This window comes from Schistocerca cancellata, chromosome 6 (assembly GCF_023864275.1).
Source record: "Schistocerca cancellata isolate TAMUIC-IGC-003103 chromosome 6, iqSchCanc2.1, whole genome shotgun sequence".
Lineage (NCBI taxonomy): Eukaryota > Metazoa > Arthropoda > Insecta > Orthoptera > Acrididae > Schistocerca > Schistocerca cancellata.
Genome location: NC_064631.1, coordinates 562,021,672 through 562,044,680, shown reverse-complemented (window position 1 = coordinate 562,044,680; position 23,009 = coordinate 562,021,672).

Below are 23,009 nucleotides of genomic sequence, written 5' to 3'. Positions count from 1 at the left end.
TTGTGTAATGTACCAAACTATTTTTTTCTTTTTATACATCAAATTATTAAATGGAAAGTTAGCTCTATAAATGTGGAATGTAACAGGAAAATTGTGGCAATCTGTTCGCGATTTCCCACAGTCGTCAAGTCTCTCTCTCTTCGTTTTTTGTAGAATGCAATACAAATGTCCACATTTTTTCATAACATACAGCATGAGCCACATCTTGTTTCCTACAGTCCCAGTTGTTGAGATGTATACAGTTGTATTCCTTGGCCAGATTATGAAAAATAACGGATGGTACATTTTCTCTTATTGCTTACTGAAAATTAATGGTGAATGTGTAGATAGAGTTGTCTGTTGAACGACCATTGCAGAACACAAATTATGATGGACTGTTTATATTATCATATATGAGGTAGGATACTGTTCTGAAATACATAAGAGTTTTTGAAAAGAAAAAGAAGAATATTGTTATGTAAGTAGTCAAACCTGTTAGTAATTAATTAAATCTGTTCAAAGGTTTGAACTACAGCACTTTTTAATATTTCCACAAATAATTGTCTTACTTTATAGAAAATAAATGAGAGATTTACAGATGACCAATTTTTTTGGAATTTTCTGTGCTACTTACCTTTATCAACTAAATCATTCGACATTATTTCTCCTACATTTTATAAATGATATAACTAATATCTACTGCTTGTGAATTATTTACATTCATTCTGTTCAAGTGTGTATGGTAATACATCCCATCCCCACTGTCGATCTCTGCCTGAGGTTCTTGCCCACAACTCATTACTTCGACTGATGGTGCCTGTATGCCTAGCTGGAATAATCGAATATGATACTATCGCCAGATTAATGATATTGAAATATTGCTCCAGAAGGGTAACTCCTGGCAAGAATCAAAACATAAATGCTCCAAATCTAAGTTCAAAGCTGGATCCTATTTGCAGGGTTCGAGAATGTAACTCTGTTGGAGCTGCAAGGTGGGTGGAGTTACCAACATGCAATCTACTGTATGGGCTGGTCATAAAAATAATGTATAAAGACAAGAATTCTAGTAATAACAGCATGCACAAGTTAGGAAGAGAAGAACATAAAGAAATCCGTCGAGTAGGGGACATATCAGAGACACAACTGTGCAAGGGTTTTGTTAGACATGGAGTCTTCTTGCATCTTGCTGTGTTATTTGGTGTAGCAAGAACGACATCAGTGGCCCGCCTACCTGACGCCAGAGACATAGGCTCGTCTGTTATGGAAACGGCTGCATGGCATATTTCCTTTGCAACGCTGTCCTTTTGTAAGTGATCTCTTTTTGCTTCACCAAAACCGTTGACCCTCCTTCGGTGTCTGGCTGTAGAAAACCTGTTGCACTAGCCCCTGACATCTTGCCAACCCAATCAGCGACATAAGCACATTCCTCCCATAGCAACAACAGAAGAATTTGATTCTGTAAAGTTTCCTGGTAAGGTCGATTTTTACACAAGGCCTGTGGCTGATATTAGCTGGGTCCTCTTCGCCAAGTCTGAACTTATTGATTTGATTTTTCTATCGTTTCCTGTCCCAAGAAATGGCCAATAAGCAACTTCCCCTCACCCCCCCCCCCCCCCCCCGAACGCTTGGCCGTAAGCCATTTGTTGCTAAATGTTTATCTTGCTGTTTCAGTGCCATGTCCCTCGCTAACACCATTGGCAGTATATATATATCTGCCTGAGGTTATTGCCCACAACTCATTACTTCGACTGATGGTGCCTGTATGCCTAGCTGGAATAATCGAATATGATACTATCGCCAGATTAATGATATTGAAATATTGATCCAGAAGGGTAACTCCTGGCAAGAATCAAAACAGAAATGCTCCAAATCTAAGTTCAAAGCTGTGTTACAGGTGATATGATTGTGTTCTCTTTTCTGCTGTGTTATGTGTTGTTTTACTTCGCTCCACAGACATTCAGCTGTGTTGTCTATACTATTAATCGATAATAATGAACAAATTTTCTTTCACAATATACAGCGTTACTCGGAAGTACTGAAATTTTGCATGGAGATAAAACTGGCGCTACAAATTTATACTGCTCTTGTTTTGAAGCCTTCGCCGCCATGTCAGATGCCCCAATACGTTAGCAGACTATTATCTATATGGAGTTTGTTTATGACTGCTTTTTGTTCGTAACTTCTGTCGTGTTCACCACAGAATACCAAAATATCATAAATGTAAGGCACATGTTACGACACTGAAACAGAGACTGACAGCAGCGCTCTGAGTGGCCTGGCAATGAACTTCGAATTTTGGACAATATGGTGTGATTATCTGTAATCCTGTTTTGCTAAATACCAGTATTAGATGATAATAATCTTCATTTATTTTTTATGGGTGGATGATAAAGGGTATATCTTTATAAAACCCAAAATGGCCATTTCGATCGTGTGGCTGTGATGAAGAAGAAATTCTGTGCCTGATTACGACCTTTTTGTGTGTATTGCACTCTTTGAATTTCACTGTAAATATATTCTTCATATTTTGCGTAATTCTGCTCTCACCTGTAATATTAGATGAGATGAATGATTCCATATATATTTTTGTTTCATTTGAATCAGAAGCTGGTTTTGTGGACTCATGATAATCTGTTAGTGCTTACGAATCCGTGTGTGAACGGCTCGATTTATTTGCACTGTAAGTATATTGCTCGTATTATACGTTATTTTTGTTACCATCCGTTTTCTGGACTTTCACATTTAATGGAGGCAACCGAAATTTTCATTGACTTCTGCTAAAATGTAATATTAGTAGTACCTGTTAAAAACACTGAAAACATCTGCGTAACTACTGCCGCATTTTAGCATTTGCAAGGAAGACTGAATACTACAAGGCATACTTATCTACAGCTACATCCACACTCTATAAGCCATTGTGAAATGCCTGGCATTAAGGGCAAGAAGCAACAACACTCAAACCAGAATTACACAATCATTCCGTGATGTGAAGATTAATACCAACACTGTCAAAACCTGCTAACACAGACTTCTCCATTAAATGCAAGAAAGTACGGGAAACAGATGCAAACAAAAACATAAGTACTCTGCTTAACACGCATTTGAATTGAGCAGGTCGTACAGAGTTTTGAAACCACTAACAAATACGCAAAAGTCCACAGAATGCTGAGGAAACCAGCTTCTGCTTTGTATGAAACAAAACCAAATATGGAATCGTCCTCCCCCCGCCCTAATATTAGGGATGTGAGCGGAACTCAGTCAGAATACAAGCGACATATTTACAATGTAGCTGAAAGCGTGCAATACACACGAGAAGTCGTAATCAGAACCACATTGTAACTACGAAACAAAACCAAACATGAAATACTAAAAAAGGTGAGATGAAATACTGATGAATTTGCAGCGCTCCAACTGGCCTGGCAGTGAACTTAGGCCTAGTTACCGGAAGTCATTATATGAGTTTCACCGCCATGGTGTCCACGCAGCACTTGTTTTAAATAGTAGATGTTACATTTCTTCCGCCAGGAAGGCATTTCTTAAATGTGTATTTGATCCGCTAACACGACGCATTTGCCTTCGTAAATGTAATTTTCTTCTTGTTTATACATTTCGAATAACCAAGAAGAAAAGTATGGAGGTATACCTCCATGCAGAACTAAGTTCTTGTTCTATTAGATCGTCAGTGCGTAAGTGTCATTGTAGTTTACACATCTTCTCGTTCTGAAATCTTATCTATAAGTGTCATACAGTGTGTGGCCAGTAACAGCTAAAAAAGGTAAATTCATTTTTGCAAACATGTTCCAGCAACTTGAAATGCAATAAATGTCACCAGTAGGCAGTTCTGATGCTATTAATGAGCATTTAAACTAAAATCTGCTATATTAGTTAGTACAAAAGACCACATTCTGAATAAAGTAATGGCCTCAATAGCCTAGACCCTGCAAAACAGATATTTTGCTTCAACAATTAGGCTTATGTAGCTCGTTCTTTTAGTAATGACAGCCTAACCTCTGTAATATAAACATGCTTCTTAATCAGATGTTTCACATATATTTTAATAAATGTTTAATTAACAACATTTCATTTCACACTTGGTTTTCACTCTAAATAATTGTATCTTTTTAACAGTTGCCAATTCATAGAATATTTCTTACTAGGACTTCCCAGTGTAAGTTTGTCAGGAATAACCTGCTTGATTTTACTTCTAATTTCATCTTGAGGCTTTTGAATTACCTAAGTCTACATCAAGCTTTGTGATCAACCAACAATAACACTAGTATGACGTGTAACTACTATTTTATTTATTCATTCATCCATTCATCATACAGATGATCAGATTTGGTACACTGTGCTTGCCATATACGATCATAAACGATCAAGATCCATTTTCTATTGTTTAGTAGTAAAGGAAAGGTCGATACAAAATTACTCCACATTGTGAATCCAAAATAGGCTGTAAAAGCAGTGTTTGTCGGCAATTTCAACAGAAACGCTCAAGTGTTAGTGTTACCGAGATTGTACATAAAGTTGCTTCATAAGTGAAATGAAGGCATCTCAGAAATGTCAGAGAAGAAAATGAACATTCCAGTCCTGTGCAAAATAGAAGGAAAAGAAAATTGTTGGGACGTATTTACGATTCTTCAAAGAGATTACGGACCATGAGCTACATCGCAGATAACTACTGTCAAGTGCTTACGACTGAGACGTTTTCAGAGAGTTTTATTTATAGAAAAGAGTAGACTAATGAAGAAATTCAATCAAATGGCTTCCTATGATACAAAAAAATTCACCTGATCGGACTGATCATTGTAAATTCTGTGATGTGAAGAGACCAAGGAAAAGTCCAGATGAAGCTGCATGTCATGATTTTCCCTGTTTCTATAAGACGCATAGTTACAGAGATGGACGAATTCGGGATGTTCAGGTATATCAACCAGCACTTTTGGCATTGCATGGCATCACCAACAGACGTCTTCTTGCTCTTAGAATTGCATTCCTTCTACAGGGAAAGCACATGTGAGACAGAGGAAAACATAAATTCATGACAGCCATCGTTTATATTTGCAAGAAGAACTTAACATTCGAAAGCTAGACCTGTTATATTAAGGGAGTCTTCAAAACCTTGTGTTATACGAGTAATATCGACTGATTTTTGTGACTAACTACAACATAAGTTTTGGGTACCTCAGAACTGACATGTTCAGTGTGTGACAGATTTAGAACCGACTGTTCTAAACTTCATTTAGAGATATACAATGGGAAAGCTGCAATTCACACAAAAACTTTAAATAAGCGGTAAAAGCGGTTTAAAAAGAACTGCATAAGTGGGAAGCAGGCAAGATTTACGACATTAAATGTTTGAAGTCCAGAAAATTAATGATTAAGAAAGCAATCTGATGGATTATCAGAAAAATCTTCCGCTTCCTAGTATTTCAGCCATTTCAGCATATTACCGCAAGCACCTCTCATTTTATTTATTCAATATTCATTTTATTTCTTCTGAGAAATCTGTATTTTATACGTATGACGAAACACTTTCTAACAAAGCACCAGATGAAATACAAATCCTCCACACTTCAAACTTCGATCAGAACAAGTAGTGCACCCATAAATGACACACGCTGGCAATTTTAATTAAATAATTTTCACGGCTACAACTTTCACCACTCAAAACAACCAAAACACCTCAAGGTAATGTTTTGAAGTAGCTAATATGGTGGACGCGGGCTTCAAGTTTTTGACATCACGACTACTTCCCTTATTTTTACCTCTACAAATGTATGCCACTATGAACATCTTTAGATGCCTGAACATACGAGTGATATATATTCTTAAGCTATCAGAAGTTGCATAATTAATAGAGCACAAACTAGTGAGTGAGTTGGCTACAGAGAGAGAGACAGAATGAGAAGCTTACATGGCGAACATGCTGAACAGAGAATTAAATTTTATTTCAGATGCTCGGTGATATCGGACTGAATATAAAACGTGGACTATTGAGATACTTTGATGGAGAGATGGCATTTTTGGAAAAAGATAATATGCTTTGATTATTATTTTCTGCAACCACTAGCCGACTAGTAATTCTAATGTAAATATTAAATTGTGTGTAACAACATCGACGTTTTGGTACCCAGGGCGAATTATCAGTTATGTGTTCAGAACCTTAATTGTTATTCTCCACCCTCCACCTTCAGTTAAAAGTATATCATCAGAAAAACAAAGAGTAAATTTTACGAAATTTAAATTTTGCGACTGTGAGTCAATTTTTATGGTGTATGGTAATGCTAGAAAAAATCACATTTCATGTTAGTACGAATCATTCTGTGCTATTAAAAGGCATTTAATATAATTCATTTACGAACATTTCAATACAGTTTTGTGCACTGTTTCAGTGAAAAGTATATCATCGCTGCACTATCACGCCATGCACTATTGTGTGGATAGCTACCTGCATTTCTGGAAGACAGCAAAATTCTCATTTGCAACAGCAGCCTAAATAAAGACAAGGTAAAAATCTGGGCAGCGATTTCAGAGCTGTGCAGTTTAGTACTTCATATTATTACAGTATGCAGACAGAGCCGTTCAGAGGTGAGTTATCTATTACATATTTACATATGTAAGGATCCATTGTAGGGCCTAAAGGAACTTTTGAGAACAAATAAGGAACTGTTTCCATTTGCAAAATTTTCATACAAATTCAGGAGATCCGTGTTTCTAAAAAGGCGCTAAATACACAGCAGTTAGCCATTGTGCGCAATTACTTCATAAGGAAGCCATTCTACACATTACAGACAACCATTTTTTGTATTGAATTTCATTTACAGATAATCAGATTCACGTTAGTGTAACTGCCATCACACATGCTGCAAATAATTTACACAGCTAATGTTCGTATTCAAAAGTAGGGTAGGTAAGGTTATTCTACCCCAGAAAACAAGGTCTACGCTGCAATCAGCATCTAAAAGCTCTTCCTTTCACAATGCTAGTGAGAGGTTTCGGCACAAACATTTTACTATTACCAAGTTCAAGTTTAATAGCTTCAGTGCCTCTGAAGGTTCAGAAGACGATTGTTCGTAAAGTGTAAGACATACAAAAAAATTACGCCTGTCAGAGGACGCAGCGTCTCTCCATGTTTCAGTTCATAATTCACGCAGTGGCATAGTATCAGAGTGCACTGCAGGGGGAGAGGTGTATCAAAACATGTTGTATCGTGGAGCGATTCGAGCGTTTTGTGTCCTTGAATTCGCTAAATGCGAGTCAGTTCTGATAGGTCACTAACGATTTCCTTTAAAATATCGGGTAAAAGCATCAATATACAAAACGATCCATGGGTTGTTCAACAAATTTCGTGGCTCTCAGCAGAGAAGCTGGAGAATGTGCGGGAGTTACTTGTCAGCAGTAAGAGATGAACCAATTGTGAGCTACTCCCACAAATTGTTTTAACCTTATTATATCTATAGAATTTTGTAAGTATTATTTCTTTCCTTTCCCAGACATTATGTCTGGTTAAAAATGGAAAGTGACGCGGACCTTGATCAAGCATAACTTCCTTTTAACAGTGCGGTATATGTTACATTGCATTTAGGAACTTTCGGGTAATTGAACATGTATCAATAATTACAGATTTCTGTAGTTGTATATATATGTTTGGATGTGGCTGTATTGCGTTGATGTACTGGTGGATATTGTGTGGTATGACTCCTGTAGTTGAAAGTATAATTGGTACAATGTCAACTTTATCCTGATGCCACATGTCCTTGACTTCCTCAGTCAGTTGGATGTATTTTTCAATTTTTCTCCTGTTTTCTGCTGTATATTTGTTGTATTGGGTATGGATATTTCGATTAGTTGTGTTAATTTCTTCTTTTTATTGGTGGGTATGATGTCAGGTTTGTTATGTGGTGTTGTTTTATCTGTTACAATGGTTCTGTTCCATTATAATTTGTATTCATCGTTCTCCAGTACATTTTATGGTGCATACTTGTATGTGGGAACGTCTTGTTTTATTAGTGTATGTTGTATGGCAAGTTGTTGATGTATTATTTTTGCTACATTGTCATGTCTTCTGGGGTATTCTGTATTTGCTAGTATTGTACATCCTCTTGTGATGTGATCTACTGTTTCTATTTCTTGTTTGCAAAGTCTGCATTTATCTGTTGTGGTAATTGGATCTTTAATAATATGCTTGCTGTAATATCTGGTGTTAACTGTTTGATCCTGTATTGCAATCATGAATCCTTCCATCTCACTGTATATATTGCCTTTTCTTAGCCATGTGTTGGATGCATCTTGATGTGGCTGTGTTACATGATATGGGTGCTTGCCATGTAATGTTTTCTTTTTCCAATTTACTTTCTTCGTATCTGTTGATGCTATGTGATCTAAAGAGTTGTAGAAATGGTTATGAAATTGCAGTGGTGTAGCCGATGTATTCATATGAGTGATTGCTTTGTGTATTTTGCTAGTTTCTGCTCGTTCTGTAAAAAATTTTCTTAAATTATCTACATGTCCATAATGTAGGTTTTTATGTCGCTAAATCCCCTTCCTCCTTCCTTTCTGCTTAATATGAATCTTTCTGTTGCTGAATGTATGTGATGTATTCTGTATCTGTGGTATTGTGATCGTGTAAGAGTATTGAGTGCTTCTAGGTCTGTGTTACTCCATTTCACTACTCCAAATGAGTAGGTCAATATTGGTATAGCATAAGTATTTATATCTTTTGTCTTATTTCTTGCTGTCAATTCTGTTTTCAGTATTTTTGTTAGTCTTTGTCTATATTTTTCTTTTAGTTTGCGACCGAACCGCCGAATCTTTCCATCAGTAAATGGGGTATGTTCTCAACTGACTCGGTTGTTTTAACCCCCTCCACTGACGGAATGACCCGCTTCCTAATTCCGTATGCATGAAACCAATACGGACTTGTAGCTGTCACGCCTTTGCGCTTACTGCTACGTATTTTAACTGTAAATAGCTCAGTGCTAATGGTAAGAGGTAGTAGTGAATTCACGTTGTTAATATTTGAATACAGCACAGCTGCCACAAGCTCAGCTCACTTTTACTCCACTCCTACCCTCGCCATTGCACCACATTAACTAGGTGCTACGTGGACCTTGCTAAATTCACTTGCGTATACATTTTTGACCGTTACTCGCCAGTATTTACCTAATGACTAGTACACTCCTAACCGGACTATTTCCCTAAGAGCTGTGATGATTGAACGGGTTCGATCCATGGCCTACAGTGCCCTACAGTTCACACTGTAACATGCCTACCTGACCCACTTACCTTGGTAGTGAGCTTATGTATCCAATCACCACTGCTAGCAGCAGTGGATAATCCTATCAGCACGACGAGAGCAGCAGACTTACCGTCGAATCCTCCTGAAAATACTTATAGCTATGGTCGCCAGCTCTGAAGGAGCAAAAGAATAAATCAATTTTTGGCTCGTTTCAAAGTGAAATGGCTTGAGTTGAATTTAAACTTAATTCTGAATATTACTATTTCTGATCATTCTAGATGATTCTACAAAGCAAATACTCTCTCAATTTCTGTGAGTTGGCTTGGTAATTACTACCAAGACAGTTTATGCAACTTGGGTTAACAAAATTCTATCCTTCAACTTATTTAATGATTTTGGATATTACTCTTTGGACAATTGATACAGAATTAGTTAAGTGACTTTACTTGAAAGGTTACTCAGAAAAATTTAAATAACTATAAATAGGCGACTCATTCTGGTGTGACCATTGCTCTTTTCAGCATTCTTATACGCTAAAGTATTCTACAACCAAAAGAATTGTAAATGAAAGAGGCGATGGTGGCCTCAGTCTGATTTCACTATACTATGTTTGAGGTTACTACACTTTACAACGAACAACATGCGTCGTAATTTTACTCATTACTATATTCTGATAAGCAGCAATAAGATACAGTAAAATTTCAATACCCCTCGAAGAGTTTTGCCTAGCCTGATAGATGAAACTCTTCCCACAGAACTATTAGTATGATTGATGTGATACAGTACTAGTTGGACAAAATAACACAAACTGCATGAATTTAGAAAGATAAAAATTGAATCATGAAACTTTACATACAGATAAATTTTCCAAATAGCTACAAACATATACTTCAAGAAAACAAGAATTGGAAATATGAGATTACAAAGAAATTTCCAAAATTTTACAAAATCAATATTTATAGAAATTTTCTGAATGAATGTTTTTCTAAAACTATCACTTCTAGAGTGTCCTTGTTTTTGTCACTTATACAGCGTTCATTAATTTTGCCTCCTTCAAACACTCAAACACAAATAAGTTAACAAATTACAAATTTGATTGGATTGACTATGTTGCACTTTTAAAGTGTCCATATGACATGTTCTACAATAATATTATCATATAAAAGACAGAAGAATAAAATTTATCCTAACAGTTTGCAATACCATAAAATATTTTACAAATCTTGTCAAACATGAATACTCAAAATTATATTTGTATATTTTTTATTGTGACAGTATAGAAACTGTTCATTTATATCCAATCTGGATTGTTGTCACAAGTATCTGAATATACTATGTATAGTCAATATTTCTTTGCTTTGTACATCAAATGCAATAACGTCTCAAAATGTTTACCAGACACCCAGAAAGTCAGATCAAATTAACACTGAGAAACAGCTTCAAGATTTTATAAATTGTGACAAAATAAGTATTACGTCAATAAAATTCCTGAAAGTGGCAAGATACACTTAAGCAAGTGAAAATTCAATTGTGCTATAGTTAGCAACCTTGCAGTAAGGAGATTTTGTAAAAGAAAAAAATCGAGAACCTTGTCACATTGCATCTTATATTTCATTTCGTCAAAGTCCTCAGTCTGTCTATTAAAGTTGTCATTTCCTACCCCTCAATACCAAACTAGTCTGCAGATTGTGTCTTGTGAGATGTGACTAATGCAAAATAACAGTTTCTCAATGTGATTTGGTTTGCAGTGTGTTGTCATAGTTGTTCAAAATAACTCTCAAGTTTAATTTCATATCAGCATTTCCTTCAATCAAAATGTATAAGAGTTCTGCTTCATGCGATTCAAATGATTCATAAGTTCTGTTATGTGTGACTGCACAGTACCATCATCATCATAATCCTCTCAACTAAACGAATCATCAAAACCATTAATAAATGTGGCTTGAATACTACCAAAACACCTCAGCAGCATTACATTTCATATAACCTAAACCTCTCATCATCATCATCATCCTCATCCATATACCCGTACGATATCAAATCAAACCATCTTCTATCAATAAACTGTAATATCAGTTCATGTGAATCAGAAACAGGGATGAGTCTGCAACCTCAAATCCTTAATACAAATGCAAATCACAACATCACTTACCTTATTTCAAGACAATCCTCAACAATTCAGCAATTTCAACATCTCTCTTGTGCGTACATAACTGAGTGAAACATGTATACAGTATATCATGGCGATAGTCCCTTCTTAACAGCATAAATCACTTCAACCGTTTCATAAATCATAAAGTCTTTCAACATCTCATGTGTTCATATATATATTATCACATAATTTCAGTTGTCAATCGTATAATTGTATGAGAACCAAAACATAGTAATTCCTTCCATTTGAATAATATATATAACATAAAATCAGTGAAAAGATGTATATAGTTCTTTTTAACTGCACAAATGTACCATAAAATCTGTAAGTATGTATTAATAAGCTTAGTGTATCTTCACACAATTCACCTTTCATTTCTGGATAAGCTGATATAAATACAGTATGGTCTGTTGTCTGTAAAGATGTGTAACTATTCCTCACTAGAAAATACATATAGGTTTTTCCCAGCAATATAAGTTCACATCATAGTCCTCACGTATCAGTAATAGTCACAATCTGTAGGATGTAAATGTCAAATTATCAGTACATCTGATAATGCAGATTACTCAATCAAAACAAAGTGTATCTTATACTACAAATTAAATCACATGAAAACATCTTACATTGGTACAAAAAATGTATGTATTGTTGGATGTTTGTGTGTCAGAAAGGTATCTTGGAATATGGCATCAGTGTTTTTTGCAAGCCACTTGCATACTACCCCTGAGGGATTGCAATTATTGTGCATAAGGTTTCAACTGAGTGACATTTCTTAAACCAAATAGCTTTTTTTGATTTGGGATAGATAATTTGGTAGGCGTTTGGATGTGGTTTCTCATAAACTTCAAATGGACCAATATAAATATCGAAAAATTCGTGATCTCTCTATTGATTGCCTTGTATTTCTCATAACTTTTGGTTAAGACTAAATCACCTACATTGTACTGTGTAAACTTTCCTTTTGAATCATGTTTAAGCTTTCTCTTGGCACAGTGTGTTCCAGTGTTTTTCTTCACTATTTCGATTGTCTCGTCCGGTGTTAACTCATTACAGACAGGGAAATTGATTAATTCATACAAGATGTTTGGTGGGTATTTGTTAAAATGGACTTCATAAGGTGTAAAGCCAGTTGTTGTATGTTGTAAGGTTTTCAAAACATTTTCAAAATCACATATGTAACTTGACCAATTTGTATGATCTTTAGAGCAGTAAGTTCTACAAAGCCTGCCTATTTCACGCATATAGCGCTCAGTAGGGTTACAAGATGGAGAATAAACATAAATAAAGACGTGCTTAATGTCTTTATCTTTCATGAAATCTTTCCAAACGTTAGATGTAAATTGGCTCCCATTGTCTGAAAGAATGGCTTTTGGTTTTCCAATTTGTGTGAAGTAATCATTACAGAAACCGTTTAAAATTTTCTTGCTTGTTGCCTTCTTTAGTGGATACAATTTTACTAGTTTAGTGAATAAGTCAACAACTATGAACAAATATGTATAACCCTCTTTAGTTATCGGCAATTGGCCAAACAAATCAATTCCTATTAGTTCCAATTTGCCTTTTGGCACAATACTTTGTAAATAATCTTGGTATTTCTGATTTGTGACTTTTACTCTTTGACACCGATCACATTTTTGTATAACCTGTCTTACTCTTCTAAACATATTATTAAAATATACATTTTCCTTAAGTTTGTGAGTGCATTTCATGATTCCGCAGTGTCCATAGCTCTCATGTGAGTACTTAATTAGAACTTCAACACACTGTATAGGCCAACAAACCTTCCAGATGTCAGAGTCAGTGTTATGTCTCCTGAATAAAATACCTTTAAAATTTTGATAATACATGCCAACCTTTTCATAACCCCTTTTACCAATAAGATTTTTCACAAGTATCAAATCATCATCCTGGTTCTGGTATCTCCTAAGTTGACTGCAAATGTTAGTAATTTCCTTTTCACCCTTAATCCCTCTCATGTACATTATTTTAAACACTTTGTTATCCAATAGTTCTTCTTCCTGACCACCCCCCACAGGTAATCTAGACAAAGCATCAGCAATTATATTCTGATCCCCTTTTATATACTGAATGCTATAATCAAATTGTTGTAAAAATATGGCCCACCTGGTTAATCTACTATTGAAAATTTTACAGTCTTGATTATAACATAGAGCTTTGTGATCCGTGAAAACTATGATTTTATGGCCTGCTAGATAGTTCCTGTATTTAGTGAAACCCCATACAATGGCGAGTAGTTCCTTCTCAGTCACCGTGTAATTACATTCATGTTTCTGCAGACCTCGGCTGGCAAAACTGATTGAAAGATGTTCTATTTTTCCATCAGTTTCCTCCTGTTGAAACAAATGTGCACCCAATCCCTAATCAGAACTATCTGTCATTAGGCAAAATGGTAGTGAAAGGTCAGGTCTGTGGAGTAATTGACTGTTATTTAGTTGTTGTTTGATCTCATCGAATGCTGCTTGACACTGATATGTGCATTCCCATATGGTGTTCTTTTTTAATAGCTCTCTCAAACACAGTGCATTTAAAGCTTGGGTGCTGACATACTTACGATAAAAATTACATAGACCATAAAATGACCTCAGCTGTTTCTTGTTCTTTGGACATGGAAACTGGACAATTGCAGAAATTTATCACTGTCAGGTAGAATGCCTTCTCTGTTAATTATATGGCCTAAAAACTTCAAGTCTGATACTCCAAATCTGCATTTACTTAATTTAAGGGTCATACCTCCTTGCCTGAACTTATTGGCTAATTTGTACAAAGTATCAAGGTGTTCCTGCCAAGTTTTAATATATCATCCATGCAAATAATTAGTTTAGACAGTAGTTCACTTCCAATCACATGATCCAAAGCTCGAATAAACTCGGCTACAGACACATTCAGCCCAGACGGAACTACACAACACTGAAAACATTTACCATTATATAAAAAGGCCGTGTACTGCCTTGAATCCTGTGCTAATGTGATTTGATGAAAACCTAGAGTCAAATCCAGGCTAGAAAAACTTTTGTATCATTGAATTTGTACAAGAGTTTCTCCATGGATTCAGGATGATCTGTTTCTCTTTCTATAAACTTATTCAGATGACGTGAATCCAATACCAGCCTAACACCAACATTCTTTTTTGAAATACAGACCATCAGGCTGTTATATGGACTGTGACTTCTCTCTACTATTCTCCATTTTTGCATTTTCTGGAGTTCCCTCTCCACTTCTTTCCTTTTACAGATGGGTACCCCATAAGGCTTAATGAAAAAGGGTTCGTGTGGCTTTAACTTCAAATGACATTCATAATCTTTGACCCTACTGGGTTGATCACTAAAAATGTTACAGTTTTCCAGAGAAAATTTTCTAATTCCTGCTTTTCAGACTCAGTCAAATCATTTGCTTCTTTTACCTTTTCTGATATGGTTGGGGAGTAACAACCAAATTCTGGTTATTGTGATCCCTTTTTCCTCTTCCTCCATGTAATGGCTACACTCTGGATAAATTATTTCCCTAATATGGTTACTACTGTTTGTACTTGAATTTAAATGGATCACTATTTTCCTTGAATACTGGCCTTTGGTTCAGTGAACAGTAATTCTGAATTTTGCCAATCAAAACTCACCTTCGCCATAACTATCCAGTCCATCCCTAAAATCATTTGCTCATTGAGGTCTGGAATAACTAAACAACCATGTTCAAAATTAATGTTGCCAACAGAAAATGTAATTAAAGCTTGTTTGTTTATTAACTTACTAAAATTGCCAGTGGCACCTTTAATCAGGACACCTGTGATGGGAAATTCGATGTAACTTGCAGTGTCTTTTATCCTGTTTCTCAACTTGGCTGAGATACTACTAATGGGACTGCCAGTGTCAATCAAACAAAGTCCTGACCAATTGTTAATGCTTATTTCTACATAAGGGCTACCTAAGGTAATATTTGGGTCACTATTCACATTCTCTGCCAGAAAGTAACTTTCTAATTCAGTTGTATCGATGTTGTTACATATTTCTTCACCACAGGTTTCAATGTCAGAATCAACATAAGATTGAGTGTCATTATGACTGGAATCAAATACACATGAAACAGATACCTTACTTTCACTAGACTTAAAATTATCTTTCATGGATGGATCTGATTTGATGACTTCACTTTCCTTATTATTTCCTAAACAAACTTCATTTTCACTGATAATAGATTCCAAAATCTTCTCACCTATTAACTTAGCTTGTTCCTTCTTATTAGTAGATTTACTTCAGATTTCTTTTATAGAAATTGGTACCAATACATTGTTTGCACTCTTAATATCTTCACATGAACCAATTTCGCATTCAGAGTTGCTTTCAGCTGCAGCACCATTATCAATAACTTCATCATAAATAATGCCATCTAATTCCTCTGGTGTACATACATCATCAAATACATCGTCCTTCACAGCACTATCTTTACCAAAACCATAATCAAAATAATCTGAGGGTGATGCCTCTGCATGCAAATCTACCTTAACTACTAAGTGTTCAACATCTGAAGTTACACTACTGAAATCGCTACCTGCTGCATTATCAGAGTCAGGTGTTATTTCCTCATTTTGGTTACCAATTTCTACTAATATAGATACCTCATTATCCTTACCTTCGTCAGAAAACAAGCTAGAGATACCATACATATCATAAGTTCTGTCTATGTCAGGTGTTAATGTGTCATCAATTAATGCTAAGTCATATTCATTAAGTTCAAACTGTGATCCTGCTTGAGTATGCGCATTATTCGATTCACTCAACATGTGATCCCAAAAGTTCCGCTTATAACTAGTATCATCTACGTAATAGTTCCTATTTACATTACATTTATCATTGCTTTTATGTTTCTGTCTCTTTAACCTCCTATTTGCCTGGTTTGTGCCACAACTATTCACCTCAAATTGACAGGCTCCCAACAAGGTGGTTACCTGTTTCCCTGGTTGGAATTGCTGTTGTGAGGCTGGTTACTGTTTCTCTGGCGTCCAAAATCGGCAAAATACGTAGTATTTGTATCAGTGTTTTGGTTCGCCTGTGTAAGGCCTTCACCATCCAAAAAACGTTTCGCAAATTTAACTTTATCAGACTCTGGCATGTTAGGTTTAAAATTGTCTTTGCACTGATGCACAAAGTCAACTGGATGCAATTTCGCGTCACCTGGGTAACATTTTAAACTATCATTGTTACAACTATGCACAAACATCTGGTTTGAATCAAAATTGGACATTATATTATTTTGCAGTTTTGAAACTTCAGAGCTGGCTGTTTGCAGTTCCATTGTTACACTTTCTACTTTCTCGTCAATACGAGATATCTTATCAGAACCAATTTCAGAATTTAATTTCAATCTTTCCCCTACCAGTTCTTTTTGTGAAACAAAGAGTTCCTGCAACATTTTTAACTCGTCTTTTCGGTTCACTAATTCATTTAAAACGACTACTTCCGTGTTTTTGACACGTTCGTTAACTAATTCAATGCTTTTGTTTGTTTCTTTAAATTCGGAGATTGTGAAAGCCTCCAAACAGTCAACTTTGGTTTCTACCCTTTCTATGTCACATGCAACAATTTGTACTTTACTATTTGTTGCATTGATTTCTTCTCTCAATGATTTCAAATTTTGGTCCTGCTTTTCTGTGACCTCTTAAATGTTGCTACCTAATTGGTTATTTTGAGTTACCAATTGTTATAGTTTATTATTCAACATTTGAGATATCTGATAAATTAAATTCGGTTGCTGATTTGCTCCCGAAAAACCATGAAAAGGCGAACAACTACTGCTCGCGGAATTTGGTTCACTGTTTAAGTTTACATTTGGAGTTGAAGCATAAAATTGACGGCCTGACCATGTGGTCATGCCTATTCGATTTAACTGAGTTTCGCTCATTTTGATCAAAGTGGGTAAACACTAGACAAAACACTTTCCTGCCTATCAAGTGAAATTGTCACATGCACACAATAAAACAAAAACAGAAAATTGTAGGACACTGTTTGTGACTGAAATAAAAACAATTGAAAGGGGTACTTATCTGATTCATTCGTGATGTCATTCCAGAGTATCACTTTTGCTCCTGGCGACGTCCATGGCGCCGTCTGCAATGTATAAGATTATGGTTCCTGCCTCTTGTACATGGAATTCTTGCGAGTCGCCTCTGCACAGTCTTCCACTTGATCCCAGCTCCTCCACCATGTTGAGACGTTTATCTTTTCCCACCTCTGTGTTGCAAATGTTTTGAGTGAAATGCCCAGTCCATGCGCTGTTGTTTTCACGTCAATTCTACCAACATTGAGAGTTGTTTAGTTCTCGGGGGTTTTGTAAAATTCCTGGATTCATATCTCATCGCTGTGCGGCCTATGAAAAGGATTGTGGAAGACTCCCAAATAAATTCCAAAATACAGTGCAGTTTTAATACCAATATATTTCCAGGACTCTGGTGTCCGAGCCTGGTGAAACTGTACCGGTTACATCACATGTACCCAAAGTTAACATCAAACGAGACACAGATTTCATAACAATCAACAAACGAGTGAGCCTACAATACATTTGCTCACAACCCTAGCCAAAAAACGAGTGCCCCAAGGCGCCTGCGTGACCTTTATTTACACTTTTGTTAACAATTACCTACAATGAAAATTACAATTTTATGTAAAATCACAAGTAAAAGTTAAACCGAATATGAGCTACACATTGCTAAAAATTTACAATCTCAGTGCTGAACAAGGTGAACCTATTTTCAACTTAGTTACGAGTTAATATAACATTTTCTGACTAATTATGTTACAGGTAACAATTACATTTCTAAATTTGTTTATAACAAATCAACTAATGCCTGAATTTTAGTGCTAACATATATTGGAGATTCAATTAACATGCTTTATTTATATGTTCTATTTAATTTGCTGTAGTAATTTTATACTGATAGGCTTAGTGGTACATCCTGACCATGTGCTACATATCTTTCTATAAGTTACAGTATTAATTTCACATTTATATTATGTTTCTCACATAAGAACAATGTTAATCAGCAAAGCATCGTTTTCGAATTATATGTAAACTGAAATAGTGGTTATTTTTGTATGTAATTTGGAAACAGGTCACTTTACAATTGGACAATTAGGACTGGTGTTTATCTTTAATGCTCTCTGAGGGGTTCTGATAGGTAGCAATAAGATACAGTAATATTCCATGCCCTACCATATCTAGTCAACACCTAAATAAGATTTACTAGTTCCATTATTTAGCACTGATTTTCTCGATTTTCATATGAACATATAAATGCATGGGCTTTGTGCCATCCAAACGAGTGTGCAACACATGTGTAAATTTGTCCATAGTCAATACAGTTACCTTTTGGTAACTGCCTTTTATCCACAATCTTATCCGAATTTCATATATATCAACTTACATTCAATTTACTAGTTTTATCTCTAACCAGAAAGCCATACTGGGAGCTATTGCAGTAATCTCCACATATGGTAACTGTTTCATTGAATGATATGTTGATTCCTACATGTGTTTGGTAAATATGCTTTAAAGTCAGACTGTGCTGTTTGAAATTGATAATAAGATTCGCTATATTCTGGACCGACTTCATTGGGATCCTCAATTATATCTGCCTCAAATAAAATATATTCACCTGAATATGGCAGCCAAAACAAAAATACCTCCAGATTTCATCCTGATTTTCTCCTGTAATGTCAAGAAATATGAACATGCTGTTTGGTCTTACTTCTTTAGGTGGTGGAATATCGCTGTTTTTCCCTGAATGTCTAGTATGTTACTCTCTCAGCGCCGTTCTTAATGTCATTAAATAGCTGATACTTAGTCTGAAACAAGGTATTCGAAAAAATATATACAAGCTCGAAGCAGAATCCCACAGAACGTGTTACAAGCACTAGAACAGCATTAGTCTTCCCACAGCTTGAAGTGCTGATAGTTAAAGCATACATGTTGTTCGGTAGTAATGGTCCATACTTTGTCTTCTGCTTTTCAGCATCATTAGTGCAGGACCAGTTGCTTACTATGAGACCCTTGTGGTGAGATTGTTTCATCCACGCAATCATGGTGGTAACTGTTTATTTACATCAGGATGCAAGGTGTTTTTCGGGGAAATACATGAAACAGATGTGACTCTTAAGCGATATTTTAGTTTACAAAGTCTTATGTGTAACTTGGTTTATAAAAAAACCTAAATAAGATTATAGTTCTTTGTTTACATCTGGTAAAGCTCAATCATACATCTCATTCATCGATGGACAGCAAGCATCGAAGAGTTGCACTATAGTTTCTACTGATGGATGCAGCAGTGAGTGAGCTAACTCCAGCAAACTATTTCGCAATATCTCAAAAAATCGGTAGACATACTGCTGCCACCTTAGATGACTCTTCAGCTCATGCCATATTGTGTAGCTGGTATACATTAAACTCTTTAAAAATCTGCTGCTATAGAAGTATGCACTCTCTGACTTTAGTGTTTTAACTATTCCAGGTGAGTCACATACAGAGATTGTATGATACTGCTATATCTCTGATGTAGAGTGAACAGGAAAGAAACTTGCCTTGACACTTGGGATAGTCTTAGCGATTTGTCCATGTATAATATTACACAGAAGTCACTGAATCGAGGATTTTCAATTACTACCAATACTCCTGACTTGGTATTTTGCTGCCACTGACATGCTTATAGCTGCTGCTGGTCAAACAGGAGGTTTAATTGAACAGCATTAGTTTCACTTCAGGTGGCTGTTGCTAGAATGATTTCATCTCACCTGCAAGGAAAATGAATTATTAGTCAAGCACACTTTTTTGTCTACAATCCTACTCATCACCATCAGTGTTGTTGCTTACACTGTCTCACAGCAGGGAGTGTTGATATACCTCGCAATGTGCTTAATGTTTGATAGTCCTCTAACAACTGGGTGAACTAATTACCAACTGCCGTAAATACATGTGCTATTCACAAACTCTACTTCAGTCATCGAGGATATTATTATTACCCTTGATACTAAACTTAAAGTTACTGACGTCTATGCAGAAATGGTTAAAACAATTAGGAATATGTTACAGACAGTTTGTGTGTGCTGTAGTCACAGCTGTGGCTGCAATACGACATACACTGGGAACTGAACATCATGCTGCATGGCTGATAAGCATCTCAGTGTCAGAGGTGGTCCATTGACATAGTGCACAGTGCTCAGTGCTGTATATTTAAATTCGTTCTTAACCATCACAAGTGTGGTCTACTGGTGAACATCCCCTCTTTACAAACATCAAGTGTATGTGATTGATGGACATAAAAATAGAAGAAACGTGTTTTGTAGGATATATTCCTTTACAATATTCCTCCCAATTGCCGACTGTTTCTGATACTGTAAACACCTCCATTTCCTGGTCAAGTAGTAGTTCTGCTACTGCTGTGATAGTAACAAAGAAAAACCCACTTATGACATCTTATAAACATAATAATAATAATAATAATACTTATAATGTCACATCACAGCCAATACAGATTAAGTGTGGAATATACCAAGGAGACTCATTAAGTCCTTTCTGGTTCTGCCTTGCTCTGAACCCACTATCCAACATGCTAAATAATACAAATTATCGATACAATATTACTGGAACATACCAACACAAAATCACACATTTGCTGTACATGGATGATCTAAAACTACTGGCAGCAACAAATCAACAACTCAACCAATTACTAAAGATAACCAAAGTATTCAGCAATGATATAAATATGGCTTTTGGAATAGACAACTGTAAGAAAAATAGCATAGTCAAGGGAAAACTCACTAAACAAGAAGATTACATATTGGATAACCACAGTTACATATTCCGCTGTTACATGTGATGTAACCGGTACAGTTTCACCAGGCTCGGACACCAGAGTCCTGGAAATATATTGGTATTAAAACTGCACTGTACTTTGGAATTAATTTGGGAATCTTCTGCTATCCTTTTCATAGGCTGCACAGCGACGAGACACAAATCCAGGAATTTTACGAAACCCCGAGAACTAAACAACTCTCAATGTTGGTAGAACTGACGTGAAAACAACAGCGCATCGAGTGGGCATTTCACTCAAAACATTTGCAACACAGAGGTGGGAAAACATAAATATCTCAGGTGCTGAATGCTAGAAAACAGCAATGTGAACTATAAGTCAATGAGAAAATTGGAGAAGTCAACACAAAACTAATGGATATACATCGATATTGTAAGGCAGCAGTTAAAGCACTTGATTCTGATCATCACCAATAGTCTCAGAGTATACAAAAGTTGTATGTTATCTCAAAAACAGCTTAGTATGCAGCAGCACTTTGTCGACAAAGGGCAAAGTTATTGAAGTGTGGAAGGTTATTGGACGGAAATTACAACTGTTAAAGTTAGGGTAGTTGCAGCGAGATCATTTGCTCCCACAAACATTCAAGCCTGTAACTGAAAAAGTCGTCACACACTATAGATGGAAGCACAACAGAAGAAGAAAGAGGAGGAGGAGGAGGAGAAGAAGAAGAAGAAGAGCAAGGAGAAGAAGAGGGATTACATGCTACTACTAATTTTATTAACTATCAGTAATGCTGAGTTAGACAGAACATACAAGGCCAGCAGGAAGAAATCATATACAATAGGAAATGCCCAATGCATTTAACTGAGGATGCAATACATGTTAGTATTTCACAAATGAGATAAGAGCTTTGGGTGATATATTACAAATGACTAATGCACACAGGAAGAGAAACACCTCAAAAGGACAAGTAAAGCCTCAAAGAGTAATAAACACAAGAATATAATTAATCAAATATCAGAAGCAGCACGTAGCACAGACAAAGGGGTTGCAGTTCAGCATAAAAGACTGAACACTATCTTTGTAGTACATAACGATGACCGTAACGAAATTGTAGAACGGTTATGACTATTTACAGCATCTGCTGCCACAGGGAATACAGGTCACATGATCTAAATCATATCAAGCATTCCCAGATGCATGACAGAGTAATTACTGAGATGGTTGTTCATGATCTCCAAAGGTCAACATGAAACATTCCTGTGCAGATATGTGCTAATAGGAGGACTGGATGATTTATGCTGGTCGCATGGATATGCGAAAATACTCATGGTTGGAGGTACATTCTAAGAGCCACAGTTGTGTAGAGGCTTTGGAACAATTGCTCCAGACTGGAACGAATCAGTATCCTTACATCCTTCAAACTGACCTCAGAAGCGAATTTTACAATCCACATTTCAGGTGGTAATGGAATGCTATGGAATAAAGCACTACCCGACATTGTCTCATTTGAAAGATAGTATTTATGAACGGTTGAAAGGATGATCAAAATCCGGATGTGGATGCAATTTAATTTTAAAGAGTCGTAAAAATGGCTGAAAATTCTACCTTGAATTACTGTTTAGTATAATCGCATTACCCATAACACAGTTGAGACTTGGTGATGTTGATGACAATGAGTTTTTAAATACAGTCTAAAATCGTATTATGAAGGTGAATGCAAGCAAGGAGAAGTTCAATGTAGGTGATTTGGTGCATATTTCGAAATACAAAACTATTGTTGAGAAGAATTACTTACTGAAATGGTCAACAAAGATGGT